The sequence below is a fragment of the Protopterus annectens genome, chromosome 1.part1, assembly GCF_019279795.1.
Source record: "Protopterus annectens isolate FY-2018-M chromosome 1.part1, PAN1.0, whole genome shotgun sequence".
Lineage (NCBI taxonomy): Eukaryota > Metazoa > Chordata > Ceratodontiformes > Protopteridae > Protopterus > Protopterus annectens.
This window is the reverse complement of record NC_056726.1, coordinates 1,888,820,699-1,888,839,585: the sequence shown is the minus strand read 5'-3', so window position 1 is coordinate 1,888,839,585 and position 18,887 is coordinate 1,888,820,699.

Here is an 18,887-nt window from a genome sequence, read left to right as displayed (position 1 = left end):
ATGTTTCTGATATATATATATATATATATATATATATATATATATATATATATATATATATATATATATGTAACACTACTACAGATATATAATTCCCCCTTATGTTGAATGACTGTTGTGCATGATATGTTTGTGAAAGCATCACAAATTTCTACACCTCAGATGGTCTTGAGGTATCTTGCTGTTTCCAGACTAAGTGATTACTTTTTTCATTAATGTTAAATGGCCAGAATGAATGATATGTTTGTAAAAGCATTACAAATTCCCACAGCTTAGATGGTGTAGTGACATTTTGCTGTGATTGTAGTACACAACATCCTGGGTTTGAGACTTGGCAGGGTTGGTTATTTTGTTGCCAGGCAGAACAAGGGCTGATGGAGACAGGGTGATTAAGGCACTTTTCAGCAGCTGTAAATGGGTTTGCGCGGGTTTGAGTGGTTTTGTGTGGTGCTTAGCATTGCTAAGAGATGGATAAATAAACCTTCTTAGCTTCACTTAACACCGCTTACTCCCGCTTACACCCGTACTAATTTTCTTTAAAGAAAAGGGTGATAGGAAAATGGTGAAATGGGGGCAAGCAGAGAGTAAATCATTACGGAAAGCAGCTAGGGATGTGCAGGATGGGTGTAGAAAAGGACCATAGCTCTACATTTCTTCGACAGCAACAGCTGTGACTGATGTGACAAATTTGGAATTTACAGCCTAACACAAGGCAATGCTGGATGAAACACAATTTGAAACTTTACACATTACTATTCGGGGTTCAGAGCTTAGTGCAGTATATATTTCAGATTTCAGTTATATCTTGTTTTACAGCTCCACCATCTACAGTTTTTCTTACATCTGGTTCACAGAAAAAGCTAAGTTAATGTATGCTGTCACAGCCACATTTGCTGTGAAGAATCTGTATACAATCTAAATGTCTACAACAACATACCAGAATAAACACAACAGTTTTTTTGTAGGTAGTTGTATTGCACATCAGTATTAGTCTGTCAAACATTTTTATTTATTCAGTTCACACAGTAACAGTATACCTACTAGCAGTAAGCAATGTACTCCTTAGCTATTTGAGCAATATACTGCAAAACAGATTTGTACTCACCAACCTGTCTGTGCAGCCTTAGCAGTCTGTTACCATGGGCTTCAATGTTCATAGCCTTCTCTGCTGCAGTTGTATGGGAGAGAAACAAACATTATGCATACCTGTCTATGACGTTCTCAGGCTAGTATTTGCTACAAACTACTTGATAGTGGTACTTACTCACTACTGGAACATTCCGTGCTCATGCATCTTGGATCCACTGGGCCAAGAGCACCCCCTTCCTCCACTTTAGGTCAGCATAGTGGTGCAGTACCTGCTCAACAGTCTGGGGGATGCCAGTAGCACTGGTGAGATCATGTGTGAGGTGGTCCCAGGCCTCCGTTTTGTATTGTGAGCCCTGGTACTGGCCCTGCAGCAGTCTCTCATGGTTTTTGACAAGGATTCCAGCAATGACCCTGGACTCCTGAATACTCCAGCTCTGCACCTGAAAGCATCCAGCTCTGCACCTGAAAGCACGCTCCCTCTCCAATGCCAGACCAAGTTCCTGCAGATATCATACTAAACAGGTTATGGCTGTAGTCCCACCTGCACGGTTTAAATAAGACCATATTCCTGCTTTTTGCCATCATTGGATCATTTTGAAAATGCTGAGCACAGCTTTGCAATGTGCAAACCCGCTAAGCTGGGTTGAACAGTGCTTAAATGGGTAATTGCTGAGCACTGCTAACAGTGTGCAAATCTGCTTAGCTGAGCTACCTGCTGCTTAACAATCAAGTGTAAGTGATGCTTAAAAATGGTAAGCATAGCTGAGCATTGCTGACCATTGCTCACTTTTCATTTTAGAAAAATATCAGGATAATGCCTTCATTTCATAGGTGTTTATAATTTACTTTACATGGCATCCCTCCCTTTATATGCTTTCATTGCATTAGCAAGGGGCGTGACTATACTGTATGGGACACTTGTGTATACATTGACAATTTCACATGTTATATGCACTCACACTGCAATTTTATACCAGCTACACTTCCCTGGGTGACAAAAACAGTTACTACATAATTTAAGTTTAAAAAATAATTTTAACACTGCTTTCCCATATAAAAATAACTTGCCTGTCTGGGTACTGGAACTGTGAATGCCTGCATGTAAAGCCATGACTCTAACAACTACACTATTTCAGCTCAGGAATTGCTGCTGTATATTTTTATCTCCTATAGGATATTTAAGCAATGCTAAGCAGAGGGCCATAACACACACATCCACTTAGCTACGCTTAAACATTCCTTAGCATGTAAAAAAAAAATTTATTATATTATTATATTATTTTATATAGTGAGTATCATGGTTTTTGACAAGTTATTGAGGACTGCAGTCAGGGAATAATGGCATACATTTGACTTTCAGACTTCTAGCCTTCAGAAATGTATGCTAATGCATGACCTGTTTTCTATCAACTTTCTAAGTTTGTGAGGGCAGTATTTAAGTAGTGCCCCTTTTTAGGACTTTTTCCCCACATTATTTGTGCCTTTGTCCACATTTCATGTTTTAGCAGGTTGCAAGGTGTTGGACGGCACTTTTACAATGTAGGGGGTGTGTCACAGAACCTGTCATGCACCCCCTGCATTGGTTTCCTGCTCCCGTATGTATTTCAGTGTCCACGGACACTGAAATGATCATTTATTTCATTTCAGTGTCCGCAGACACTGAAATATTGGCATAATATTAGAGAAATTCTCTAATATTATGCTAGTTCAGGTTTAGAAAGTGCTGTATGGAACTTTATGAGTGCAGGGAGTGAGTTCGCAGTCTGTGCACTACGTAAATATGCCCCCTGCACTTGTTCATGTCCGTTTAGCCTTAACAGCAGTGCGCCTTCATGAATATGCAAGATGAGCTGCTGTGGCTACATGGACACAAACCACTCCGTGCAGGAATAGCACTATTCCTGCATGGAGTTTATTGAATCTAGGGGATTGATATTTATAGTGTTCTAATTAGATAATGTTTATAGTTAGATAGCTATGTGTGTTTTTTCTGGTATTTATCTAGTTAGCTCTTTTTACTTATCTACCTATGTATATGATTTTAGTTCTTGTCACAGACCTGATGAAGGCTTTATTGCATTAGTTAGCAGAAAGCAATTTTAGTTAAAAGTCAGTCTTTTTATATGTATGTTATGCTTTCCTTAATATCAGATTTTAGAATGTGGGTTGCAAATAGATAAGTATTGTTTTCCTTAACTAGAATTTAATTTGATCTAATCAGTAGCAGTGTGTGGGGGTGTGAGTACTTGCTGTTCTTAAATGCACTTTTACTGGCCTGTTTTTATTGTTTGCCTGAAATAGGCTTGTTATATTTTCTACACCTGCTTCTAAGTGTACAAAAGCTATGGTTAACATTGTAAAGTATTTATGATTTTTGTTACTGAGGGTCGCTTGTCTGTGATGAATAAAGGCTTGTGCTTTGGAACATTACCAGGATTTCATGATGTTTGGAAATAATTGTGACTGAACTCATCAATGAAGTTTTAAGACTAATATGTGTCTGCTTTTTTTTCACCTTAGGAGGATTGGTACAAATTTCCTTATACTTATGCAATGGCAATAAAGGCATCTTGTCTTATCTTAATTTCTAAGAAGCTATCCAAATGACATGTTTTATTAGAATTTTTCATACTTTGCAACCAGATATGCATGTACATGCATACAAAATCTATAAAACTGATTTCCAAATAGTAAATGGTTTCTTTGAGATATTCCCCAATTAGAAAAGAAGAACACATGTTAAAAAGTTGGATAAAATTGAGTCTATGTATACCTATAATTTATCAACTTTAGTAGAAAAGCACAGAAACCCTATATAATGTGTAGTGTAGAAGCAGTATTTTATGCTATGATTCTCAAGGCATCATTATGAATTCTGTAATTGCTATACACCAGCCATTCATGAAAGTCAGACTTATCTATCTACCATATACAGTTAAAGAAATCTTCAAGAGTCTATGTTTGAAAAATGATAGCATTTTAGGGGAGAATCATAACATTCATTTATCTGTTTTCACAGTAAGTGCCAGAAAATTAACAAAAGGAAATGACACAGTACATAGTCTGGAAACACTTCAAAAATTTGACACATATAGCACACTATAAAAATCCATTTCTGATTTAACTGACATAATGACTACCAGTGTTTCCAAGAAAAAGGGTAATATCTGAACTGATTTCTGGACAGGATTCTATACTTCAGCTGGAAGTCATATTAAAGCACTGTTTATTGGTGGTCTCACTACCCTCTTGTAGACCTTATATATCACATTTACTGGTACTCGTCTGTCCCTCCTGACACTCTTCTCCACCCTCTCCATCCTTCCTGTACTCTCTTCTACCCCTGTCCTCCATAGTTCTCATTACTCTGAAATGTTGATCTCAATCATTTGAACATATCCACCTTTGTCAACTGTACTCCATGCATCCTCAACATTCTGCTATCCTCCCTCTCATTTACACACAGATATTTTGTCCTAGTGCTGCTGACTGTCATTCATCTCCTCTCTATAGCATATGTCCACCTCTCCGGGGTCTCCAAAACCTGTTCCCTACTCTCAATAGATCACAATGTCATCTGCAAACTACATAGTCAATGGGGACTCCAGTATGATCTTGTCAGTCAACCTGTCCATCACCATTGCAAATCAGAAAGGGCTCACAGCTGATCCCTGATGTCATCCCACCTCCAACTTAAACACATCCATCAATCCCAATGCAGACCTCAATGCTGTCACACCACCCTAGTAATTATCCTGTACCACTCTTACATATATCTTGTCCACTCATGACTTCATCATACAATACTACAACTCCAGTCTAGGCCCCCTGTCATATGCTTTCTATAAGTCAAGAGAGACACAGAATAACTCCTGACCTTCTCTGTATTCCACCAGTAACAGTCTCAGAGCAAACATCACATCGGTAGTGCCCTTTCCACGCATGACACCATACTGATGACCAGTACTCCTCACCTCCCTGTGCAACCTCACTTCCACTACTCTTACCCATAACTTCATGCTCTGACTGGTCAATTTTATCTCTCTGTAGTTATCACAGCTCTGCACATAAACCTCATTCTTAACACTGTCCCCAAGTACTTTCTCTCCACTCCTCATGCAACCTCACGCTTCCCAAGATATCAGTAAACATTCTGGCTAACACACCACTGCCATTTCCCCTAAACAACCCCATGCTTTCACAGGTGTGTAATGTAGACCAGTAGGCTTGGCAGTATTCATTCTCTACATAGCTATCCTTACATCCTCCTTGTTAAGTCATTGCACTTCCTGATTCATCATACCCACATCATCCAACCTTGTCTGTCTTATTCTCTTCATTCATCAGCCTCTCAAAGTACACTGTCCAAGGGCTCAACACACTCTCCTCGCTTGTGAGTACATATACCTCATTGTCCTTTATCATCCTTATCTGCTGCACATCTTTCCTAGCTCAGTGCATCTGTCCAGCCAATCGGTACAATTCCTTTCATCCCTCCTTAGTGTCCGACCTGTTATTGAACTTTTCATATGCCCGTCCTCAGCCTTTGCCAGTTCTCTCTTTGCCATGCACATCATCTCCTCATACTCCTGCCTACTTTACTCATCTCTCTGACAATCCCACTCCTTCTTCCCAAACCCTGTCTCTGTATACTGTTGAGTACTTCCTCAGACCACAAACAGGTGTACTTGCACTGCCTCCTCCATCCACATGTCACCCAAAGCACCCATCTAGCTGTCTCCCTTAACAGGTCTGCTGTACTTAACAAGATATTTGTTAGATTGTCACTGACACCCAGTGCTTGCCTCAACTCTTCCCTGAACTCCACCTCACAAACACACATTTCCAATTCACACCATTTGATCCTTGGTGCCACCCCCACACTCCTCATCATCTCAATCATCAACATCATCTCACATACCAACATTCTCTGCTGCCTAAATACACTTTCCTCTGTCACCACTTTACAGTCTCCAATCTCCTTCAAACTGGCCCTCCTACATTGGATATATTCCACCTGTGTGCATCTTACTCCGCTCTTGTATGTCACCCTATGCTTCTCCCTCGTGTTATAGTGCATATTCACCACAACCATGTCCATCCATTTTGCAAACTCTACCATCTCACTTTCTCCACTCCCTTTAACACCATACATACCTATCAATTCCCCATTCCCTCTGTTCCCTTCACCAACATGCCCATTGACATCTGCTGCAATGACCAGTCTGTCACCCTTGAGTACAGTCATCACCATGTCATCCAAATGATGTCACATTTTTCTTTCTCATCCATCACACAACCAACTGCATAACATATGCATTAACAACAGTCATCATTACACCATCAGCTTACAGCTTCAGAAACATCACTCTATCGGACACTTATGTCATCCTCCAAAAACAATCTTGGCATACTGTTCCTTCAGCAGAATCCTTACCCCCTTCCACCTCCAATCCACACCTTGATAGCACAATTGTGACCTGCCTACCATACTCCCAGCTATAATCCCCTTCCATGTGGTCTCTTGCACACACAATATATATCAGCCATCCCCTGGCCATCATATCAGCTAGCCTTGTCCCTATGCCACTCACACTGCCAACATTAGCATTCGTTACCCTCAATACCACCCTCCTAGCCTATCCCCTCTCTTCCTACCATATGACTGTTGGACATCCTCCAGGGGGATGCCTGTCAGTGCAAAGGCTATTGTGCTATTGAATGACTCATGTATGTTACAGCAATATTGAGACACTATCAGTAATTTTGTCCCATTGCACCCATGTATGCATGACATCCTACAGATGTCCTGCTGTAACACATTGAGAGGGATGACTCCGCAGCAAGAGTATGAATTTAGTGTGCCATACTGACATAGAACAGACATGTATGTGAGGTATTAGCTATGCAAGTCAGTATAAGTAGGTGTATGTGTCTACCTCATGAAAACAGCCATAAGATGCAAAATGTCAGTTAAAACAGCTGTACATGTACATGTGTAATCTTAGTTACTGTGCAACCAAAAGAGTGACATTTCTACAGCTACTGGTTATTGCATTGCCCTGACACAGCCATGTTTAGTACAATAAGTATGATTATCATTACTAAATTGGAGAGGTGTCCAACTGTGTTATGATTTTGGGGACATGTCCACTACAAACAACTGATTGAACACATACATGGCTGTATGGACTCAGCAATACCTTACTTGTTATACCTGCCTCCATCAACGTAGAGTAATCCCCTTTGCTGGACAGCAGCATTACACAAACCACAGACTTGGTACCTATAGTGCATGGGTAGACAACCTGTGGCTCTCCAGCCCCATGCAGCTCTTCCACCCCTTTGAAGTGGCTCCCTGTAGATTTGAAACAAAATTAATAATATGGAAATAAATAATGGCTATTTTTATTTTATTTTTATTTTTTTCTTTCAAAGCAAACACCTCTTATTTTGGAGAATGAGGTAATACTGTAACACTTTATATGCTGTGTATGTGTTATCTTCATTTTAGGGGTCAAATAGGTTTTATCTTCATTTTAGAAGTTAACTAGGTTTTGGGGCTCCAGATGAATTTTATTTGGTGGGAGAGTGGCCAAAAATGGCTCTTTTGATAATGAAGGTTGCAGACTCCTGCTATAGTGGCTGTACAGGGCAAACACGGGGCAGGAACCAACCTGGCATCAAGTCAGCCATTGTCTGAACAAGCATATGAGGTCACAGGTGGATTACTGTAAGGCCAACTATGACTACAAATTGGAGATATCCACCATGGACAATCATACAGCCATCTTCCCATATGTCTGCAATCTTGGAGGCAACATATCAATCCAGCCTGTAATGGTGGCCAATCGGATCACATAAACAACAAAGCTACACGCAACCTGATGCAGATAGAGTTAGGGCAAACATCCCGCCAGGCTCAGCATCACTATAGGTGGAAATATACTGCACTCACACCCCTCCTCTCATCACCAGTGAGCAGGTACATATTGCCTACTGAAAAGCAACAAATGTAAGTATCTGTGGGATGTCATATCATCCCTGTCTGCATCCTACATGAACTCAGGCATGTGCTCCCAGCTGCATTATGCACTGTAGTTACACCAAGCTGCAGCATCATCCACACTCCATCCACACGGAAGATGGCTAATGTCATCGATTTACACAGACCTGAATGAGGAATGATGGATTATGCAAACAAATTGCCCTCACTGTGGGCAATATGACTCATCAGGACCAGGAGTGCAATGCAGGCTGATAATGTGCTGATAGATTACAGGGGTATGGTGTGGTTGTGAGTGGTGGCTACTGGTATGGTTGTGAGTGTTGGCTACTGGTATTGAAGGTACATGTGCAGGTATTGGACATACGTTTGCCAAATGTATGGGGTCCTGTGATGTGTTTTCCTGTCAGTGTCTACCAGGTGCAATGTCACATTACCAGCAGGAGACATTTTCACCAGTGGAATGCAACCTGATAATGTAAACCATAATACAGAACCACGCAGTAGTTTTGGGCTGAGGCCAGCAACATCTGTGGGAGATGACCACCCTGTGGGATGACCCTGTCCACAGGGTAAATTAGGTAGTCCTGCACACACATACATATGAGCAGGTATGGCATCATGACACCAACCTCATACACCATGACTGGCAAAGGGCTGCTGCCATGGCCAGGGACCCACAAATACAGGTGGGAGCCCAGCCATGCAGCACCCACTGACACCAAATGAGGAGCTCTTTGCCAAGCTTGGGTCACCCATCACAGTACACCAGAGTACAAAGCCCCACTTGCCGGAAGTGAGTGGCACCCATACAGTGGACAAGTAGTGTGCAGGTAACATCCCAGTGAGGATTAGTAGACTACTGTATGAGACATACTTGCATCTGTACAGTACCTACATGCATGTGCCAGGGCATTGTGTAGTATTGGGTGTTGTACTGTAAATGTACAGACATCCTGCATCCATCGTTTTCCAAGGACACCTATGAGTCTGCTGACAATACCTCTCTGCCACAATTGCATAGGTCACTCTGGTGTGCATATGGGACAGTAGCCTGAAGCTGGTGAATATGGAATTGTTCAGTTGTGCTTTGGCAGTAACCCAGGCATGTGGATAGCATGCAAATTACCATGCACACAACTATGACTAACAGCCATTTTGCTTTATGTGCATGTTCACTTATAGTGGGGTTAATTGAATTGCAGCACAGTGGTCACCACAGGGGTTTATCTGAAGAGAATGTAACATTCCTGTAGCATATCTCACAACCTGTCAGAGCAAGATGCCTGGACAGACACCAGCAAAATGTGTTGGACAAACCGACTAAGGTAGGGACATGTGTGAAAGATTACTGCTATGCAGTAGATATAAAATGTATACACACACCTGTTAAGATGCCATTTGTTTCTGATATATACTGATTGAGACCACAATATGTCAATCCACACCTTTCCCAACCTTTAATGTGACCCATGAAATGAACAATTCACTTGGAAAACCAAGCATCTGGACTCATGTATTGTACCTACAAGCTTGGACAAGTGTGAGGGTAGAACATCTTGTGTCAGTATGCTCTTTCAGTCAGGTATGATACCTGATACTGCCATATGTGTCAGTACACTCACTGTGGCCTATTTGGCAACTAAATCACATACATGGGCATTGTTAAGGCAGACAGAGCACTAATAGGTTCCAAGCATCTGGATGTTCTAGACACATATGTACAGAGGACTGGTATGGCCTGTACATTGGATTCACATACTGCATGTGAGGCAGATGCCATTATTACACTATATAAAGTAATGGCATCAAGAGATGGTCACCTGCCATGTAAGGTACATACATCAAAATGGTATCAGCCACACAAGATATGATGCACACACACACACACACACACACACACACACACACACACACACACACACACACACACACACACACACACACACACACACACACACACACACACACACACACACACACACACACACACACACACACACACACACACACACACCAGTACCGAGATTAGAATGCCTCCCTATCTATTTATGTCTACTATAGTGTTATGCAGTTATCAGATGCACCACGGAGCTTACATAACTTCACCTCATCCAAAGGTACTTGTAAGGTGAATGACATCAACAGGACTACTAAATTAGGATGAGTATGGTGGTACACAACTCAAAATAGTATAACCTCCACAGTACATGATTCTCACACACACACACACACACACACACACACACACACACACACACACACACACACACACACACACACACACATATACACACAGTTGCCAGTATTGAGATTAAAACTCCTGCCTATCTAGTTATTTGTATTATGGTATTACTCAGTTAGCAGATGCTCCACACAGCTTACACAATTTCACCTTATCCAAAGGTATTTCTAAGGTGAATGAGAACAACAGCACTAGTAAGTAGGGTGGGGGAAGTGTAATGGGTGGTACACAAATCAAAATGGTATAAGCTATGCAGTATCTGAGTCAAACACGCACTTCCCAGTATTGGGATCAGAACTCCTGCCTATTAAGTTTTTTTACTATAGTGTTGCACAGTTATCAGACACACCACAGAGTTTATACAATTTCACTTACTCCAAATGTACTTCTAAGGTGAATGACATCAACAGGACTTCTAAATTGGAGTGAGGGGAAGTGTAAAGGGTGGTACACAAGTCAAAAATTGTATAACCCACACAGGACATGACGTGCACGTGGGTACAAACACACACACACACACACACACACACACACACACACACACACACACACACACACACACACAGTTGACAGTATTGGAATAAGAACTCCTGCCTATCTAGTTATGTCTACTATAGTGTTACGCATTTATCAGATGCAGCACGAAGCTTATACAATATCATCTAGTCCTCAGGTACTTCTAAGGTGAATGACATCAACAAGACTACTAAATTGGAGTGAGGGGAAGTGTAAAGGGTGGTACACAAGTCAAAATGGTATAACCCACACAGTACATCATTTTCTCTCTCACACTCATGCACACACACACACACACACACACACACACACACACACACACACACACACACACACACACACACACACACAGACACACACACACACACAAACACACACTTGCCAGTATTGAGATTAGAACCCCTGCCTATCCATTTATTTGTACTATAGTGTTACATAGTTACTGAACATGCTACAGAGCTTATTGGACTTACAATTGGCCAAAGATGCTGATAACTGCACAGCTCAGATAAAGTATTACAGGTGGCAGGAAGTCTGCCTTCAGTTTCTCCTGTATATCTTGCTAGTTTTCTGTCTTGCACTTCAAATAGCATTATAGCTTTGCACTTCAACAGGTTATTGTATCAGTAAGCGTATCACACCTGGGAGCCATCAGCTGTACTCATTCATCATGGAATTAGCCCCAGTACTTACTACGTACCCCTCTTGGCAAAACTGAAGTGTGGTTTTCTGTGCTTTCTCCCATTAACCTGGTGCACTTGTCCATTCTGAAGCACTGTTGTGACTGCCTCATGTACATAGACCACCCTCTTCTCTAAACTCCAAACACTCAGGCCAGTGGGAGTTAACCCTATATCACCAAATGTGGGAATATGCACCCTCCAGCAAAGACTGGACTAGCTGGTCAAGAGGATAAGATCAACACCTGCACCACACCATGTGGATGATATAGCTCACTAAAACACCCACTAGGACAGCCCTGATATACACTGAAAAGCTACACACCCAGCTTCACAGAGGCACTCAATGGACATTTACACAAACAGCACAGACCAGCAAGACACACACCCACTCAGACACCATGACATAGCACATGCCAAAGGACACATATGTCACCTACACAGTGTGCTCCTCAACCTAAGCACCTAAGGCTAACCACCTTGTACAATACAGTGATAATGGGTGACTCAGTACTGTGGCACACAGTTGTCCCACTCACTATGTTAATTATGGAGGAAGTAACAGCCAACTGTCTATCACATGCCAGCATCCAACACATGGCACACCCAGTCATGCCACTCCACAACAGCTACAAGTATCACTCTGTCATCATCCATGTGGGTGTGAATGACCTGAGACACACCTCCCTAGGCTACATGACAAGAGACATAGTTGTGCACTCAGATTATGTGGTCCAGGCAGATGTGTCAGTAGCCCTGAGCAGCATACTCCCATCACTCAGAATAATGTTGCAGTAGTATCAACAGATAATTGATTGCAACATTGGCTTACATGTTGTGTGTCATTCTCAGGGGATTCAGTATCTCCCTGCTTGGGATAACATGATTGACAGACCTCAATGCCTTGCTAGAGATGTCCTAAATCTGTCAGCCCTGGGTTTACAGGTAGAGGGTAAGTGTCTTGCCACCCCTATAGTGCTTTATTAGGCAGTGTTCCAAATCAAATTACCACTGTAACAGCTAGACATGTATGCAATCTGAGGGTCATGCTACTCAACAGTAGACATCTGTCAATATGCAGTCACTCAAAGCACTCCTCAGAGTGGAGGACATTGACATTTATGCTTTAACAGAGATGTGGTTCACAGCAGCAGACAACAGCCCTGCACTAACAGGCTATGATGCATTCCACAGCTGTCAGGGCCAAAACATCGACCACACCTCCACAGGTGGTGTCTTCATATTAATAATGGATATGCGCACCTCCAGATTAGTATCCCAGCATAATGCATTGGAGGTATTTCTGGTAAAACTAACTTTGAGGAATAGTACAATCCACACCATAGCCTGCTATTGGTTCCCTGATATGTCCATAGACTGTCAATGCACATACTCAACACCTTGGCATCTATGAAGGTCCAACCCAAGACTGACATAGTAGGAGACTTCAACTACCCCTCCATCACCTGGGGAAAGTAGTCAAGCACCAGTACACTGGCCCAACCCTTCATGAAATTCATCAGTTTCAATGCCCTGAACTGGCTCATACTAACCCCCAGTAGAGGATGCAACAACCTTGACCTATGTTGATTACTTACATATGGGACTGTTGCTCGACCACAGTTGTCAATACCTACCTGGTCATATCCAAACATGATGTAATTAACATAGAGCTCAACATCTCACCCAGACCCCCCACAAAGGTAACCACCTTGCAAAAACTCTCCAGTGCTGACATTGAAGTCATAAAAACTGGGGTGGATGACTTCACTGCACCCAAGCCAATAGGAAATAGCTGCATGACTTTTGCATCACACACATATGCACTGCACAAACATGTACATGGATGCATGGTACTAGCCATAGCCAACAGAACACAGACACTGTTCTCCAAACACTGGAAGCCAATATAATGGTCCCCCTGCCATTGCTAAAGTGTACAACAGAAGGAGGACACTATTGCAGAAAAAGGTGGTGTCCCAAGACAGGTAACCCCCCTTATTAGCCTCAAACACAACTTTGGATCCACCATGGTATCACCAACAGGCAGCTATGAAGGCAAATTGCAGCAGACACTGACGACAATCGCCAAAGCCTTTGATAGTTATATCAGCAACCTCCCCAGTAATAACCACAAGTGCTGTGAGTTACTGCACAATGCTAATTCCTATCCTGAGACAACGGATATTGGCCACAGTCTTGCTAACACATTCAGTGCAGCCTTACTCCTCTCCCCCCCCCAAGGGGACAATCACAATGGCAGATGAATGCCAGGCACCCAGCATTACTGCAGGCCAGATTAGACCTGCATTGTCCATAGGCAAGGATACAGCTTCCATGGGAACCCAGCATAACTGTGGCTGTGTTCTACATGACATACAAAGAGACCTGGCACCACATCTGTGTGCCCTGGTCAGTCAGAGCCTCACATCAGGCTTTGTCCTTCCAAAATGACACACTGCTACAGTCCTCCCTCTCCATAAAGGGGTAGCATCTACAGAGCCTGGTGATTATTGGGCCCTTAGCCTGACACGTCTACTATGTACGGGTATGGGCCTATCATCAGAGACCTGATTGACCAAGATTTGGGTGATCTCCTAACTCTGGACCCCACACAGTTTGGCTTTGTGAATGGCAGATCATGCCTGCTCAACCTGGTTGATGTCTTTCAGTGAGTCACTAGGGCTGTGTATGACAGTAAGGCACTGCATACAGCCTAACTCAATCTGGCCAAGGCTTTTGATATCATTTCTCAGTCAGGGATTATTGATAAACCCAACAAACTAGGCATTAACCTCTATATCAGTGGGTGGTTTGCAAACTGGTTCACAGAACACACAGTGTGACAGTGGCAAACTCCAAGTCAGACTGGCAAGCAGTCATGAGTGGAGTCCCACAGGGATCAGTACTGGATAGTGTCCTGTCCAGCATCTACTTCTCAGGAGTCCAGCCCAACACAGAGGAACTCTGGCTGACCAAGTTCACAGAGGACTGCAAGTTGGGTGCTATCATGAACTCCACAAGTGATGCAGCTATCCTACAGAAAGGCCTCACTGAGACCAATGAGTGGTGTGGAAACCATGGCCAGCAGCTTAATACCACAAAATGCATCATCATCCCCTTTGGTAAAACACTCAGTTCCCAGTACGTTCCACATCAATGGAAACCCAATGAACACTATAGGCATTATAGGAGATCTGGGGACACAGGCTGACAGCAACTTCTCCTTCAAGCACCACATTACCACTGTGGTCAGGAAGTCCTTCTATATGGCACATTGCATTACCAAGGGTTTTGCATCCAGGAAGTCAGAGGTAATGATCTCTGTCTACTATTCCTTCATTAGACCACTCCCAAAATATTATGGCCCATTTGCCATGTACCTCACTAGACACCTGCAACAGCTGGAGAAGCAACAGAAGCACCTCGCAAAGGGGTTCCTAGGCATTAAACACACATCCTACACAGACAGACTCAGAAGACCCAAGCTATTCTCTGTGTCATATCACCTAATTAGCAGCTATCTGTGCTTGACTTACAAAGCCATGTCTGACCCAGCTGGTTTAGAAATGCTATATATAAATCCATCCACACCACACCATGTAGAGACCTCTACCCCAGTCTCACAATCAGCACATCATGCTGGTGAGACAGGTCCCTCACCAACAGACTGTACATGCCCTGGAATACACTTCCCATACATGTCATGCAGAGTACCTAGCTGACCCTGCTCCAAGAGAAATCTTGATGAGTGGATGGGTAATAGACAGTTCAACCCAAGGAACACTGCAGTGGCTATACTTGATACAGGCACTGGGACGTAACATCGGGTGGCACAATGGCAGGGTCCTTCTATGTGCTAGGCTTGTTATGGCTCCTGGGCCATTACCTGCTACACACTTGTGAACCTATAAAGGAAATGACATCAGCAGGACTGATAAAGTAGTGCAGTGGGTGTTAAACTTATCAAAATCCTTTGTCCTACAAACAGACATAGACTTGCCGTATGTGAGAGTAAAACCCCTACCTAACTAGTGATTTGTGCCATAGTGTTACACAGTTACCACACATGCTACAGAGCTTACTGTGCTGAGAGTTGGCTAAAGGTGCTGATACGAGGAATGACATCAGCAGGACTGATAAAGTAGGGCAGTGGGTGGGAAACATATCACAATTCTTCTACTTACAAACATACATACCCAAACACACACACACACACACACACACACACACACACACACACACACACACACACACACACTTGCCGAATACAAGAGTAGAACCCCTGCCAAACTAGTCATTTGTACTATAGTGTTAAGGGTTTATCACACACATTACTGAGCTTACAGGGCTGACAGCTTGCTGATAATGGACCGACATCATCTGGACTGATAAGGTGGGACACTGTGAAGTGTTGTAGTAGGGAATGGCATAAAACTGTTTCACCTATAACCAAACAAACACACAACTCCCCCAGTCTTGCACACACGCACACACACACACACACACACACACACACACACACACACATGAACACACACACTTCTACATTTGGCAGGACTGAGAATAGACCTCCTGCGTAATTAGTTATTTGTACTATAGTGTTATGCAATTATCGTGCACGGCACAGAGCTTATAGGCCTGAGCTTTACAAAAGTGTCTTCTATGGTAACAGACATCTTCAGGGCTGCTAAGGTGGGGCAATGGGAAGTGCACTGGGTGGGGAAGGTCTGTTCATTCCTAAATCCTACTGACATTTCTTTAAGTGTATGAGCATGCCCAGTGTGTCCTTCTATAGTAAATGTGGGACTCCATTCCAGGGATTGTTGTACTACAGTCCAGTTTGTTTTGTGCTTCAGCCATACCTCTCAACCTGTTGGCGCAGGATATCTGGAGATAGCCTATCAAAATGTGGGGACAATGGGCCATACAGTGATTGTGACAATTTCTCTTAGTAATGTATGGGTTGCTAGGGTTACAGGGCTTGTTTTAGCAGACATCTGTCATATATGCCATTTGACACTGTTATGTATTTTTTCAGTACCTCGTGAAATACCTCCTCAGATCATCACAGTGATTTACCAGAGGAATACAGGATGGATGATGCACACACCAGGTTTATGGGCCAAATGCTACGCATTCTTGCACAATCCAGCCTTTTGAGGGGTGTGCCTACAAGCAATTGACTGCTGGTTCTGTGGAAATGATCCAGCACCTTGGTGATATATTACAATGGTGGGATCTGTGCATTTAAGTTCTGGCCTGGTCTGATTTTCAGTCCACAGTTGGGTAATATAAGTCAGACAGGATCAGGGTGACAGGCAGACCCAGATAGATTTGTAAGGGATAGGATATGTGGAGTGTGTGTGTCCTGGGCAGATATGTTTGCCTATAGCTACCATTACTTTGCATTCAGTTTTCCTCAATGGTTGACTGCACCTGGAAGGTCTTGTATATGTCAGACTGTTTGACCAGCATTGAGGTATGTGTTTGTCACACATATATTTATGGCCCACCTCATTTTGTTTGGATGGCCACATGTTGGGGTCAGGATGTTGCATAGGATAAGTGATCAGGAAGGGGTGTGTTACTCCCCATGGCTGTGGCCCAGGGTTCTGTGGGTGCAGACATGCCACCATCTTCCAGGGTTAGGCCTGCCTGCAGTAAGTGCATTCCCATGTTTAAACTCCTAGCCCTGCCTGTCGACTGTACAGAGTATCACAAAATGTCCACATCCATGACTCATATATTTTGCTGGTTACACAAACAAGTGTGGTTTTCCAGCAAAAATGTTTTGCAAATCACTCAGGGTTGAAGTCAGATATTACTGACAGTTGACATTGCAGTTTCATACTTCGTACACATCAGACATTCCATGCTACTACAAACCATTCCATCAACTTTATAACATTATTAGAGTAGTATTTCATATGTGTCCTTCTCTTTGGACCTTCATCACCCATTATTCATGGCTTTGGCTTGATTTCTGGCTCCCTGAGGCTCGCAGGTTTGCTCTTAGCAGTTGTCATCATGGCCTTTCTCTGCATTTTGTGGACTGTGATATGTTGGTGTTATGGATCCCATGACACTCCCTAAAGGGCACTGTGGGTGAGGTATAGGCATTTGCCAGAGGCCTGTAGCAGGGCAGTGCATTCTGATGATCATATGTTCTCAGGCTGCTGGCAGGAGACACCTCTGGGATAGCAACAGTAAGTTGACTGTGGTTGTTACTGACAATTGCTTTCTGTTACTATTGCACCATCACTCTGGGTGACAGTTGGATGCTGCTTAAATCTAGGAACATGTTACTGCATTTCTATGAGACTATGGGGGGGGGTGACATGACTGTACACAATACACATCTGCACAGACTGTGCTCATATTTGCTTAAAATTTTGGTCCCATGTAGCATAGTGGTCTGCCCAATCGTTCAGACTACAGGCATAACAGTATTAACCACAGATCAGATTGTTTTGGCATAGACATTTGTAGTTTCAGAATTCTTACCTTTCAAAGTCATCCTGCCACTGCCAGACCTGCTGTGATATCACTGTGTAAAAGTCTGTGGGTGGGGATTTCATGATTGTCGCCATGCGGGGGCCTTTGCCAGGCATTTCCGTATGGTTTTATACAGCTGATCTGCTGTGTGGGGTTGGTGGTGGGTATGGGACCCCCACTTTGACATCCATGCATGTGACCTATGCCCACCCCCAGTTATTTGGCTCACCACATATACTTCAGTGGTATTTGTCGACTAGGGTGGTACTGCATGGTATGGGTAGGGCAGTACTGGGGATACACATCCTGCTGTCCCACAGAACTGTCAGTTGTCTGCTGCTATCCCAGTTAGCCACCCCATTCCCTTACATGCTTGATCAATACCATATATATGTTATCAGAAAATTCCACTCCATTAGTTTATTTAGTTACAAAGACTGGTTTACCTTGTGCCTGCAGCTGTTATGAGGGTGGTGGATGAGGGATGACTATGTCAGATGCATGCAATACACTGCCTATACATGGTCAGGTACAGGTGGTGTGATGTTTGTCATCCATTTTTCTGTGTGGGCAAGTCAGACAGAGAGATCAGTCCCTGGGGCCCTACAGTGCCAGTGTATGTGCTATGCTTTGCCTCTTTGCCAAGGCTAGGGCATATTGGGCATGCCTCCATCTGCCTACAGGAGCAGGCTCAGGATGTTCCTCCTCTGAGTCACTCTGTGCATATGGAGGCCTTGGCAATGGTGGGGGGCTGTGTGGCCCTTCCCCATTTTTTTTCCTGCTGCAGCTGTTTCCTTAGGAACATATTGTGCAGCATGACACATATTATGAACATGTGTGCAGATGTGGCTGG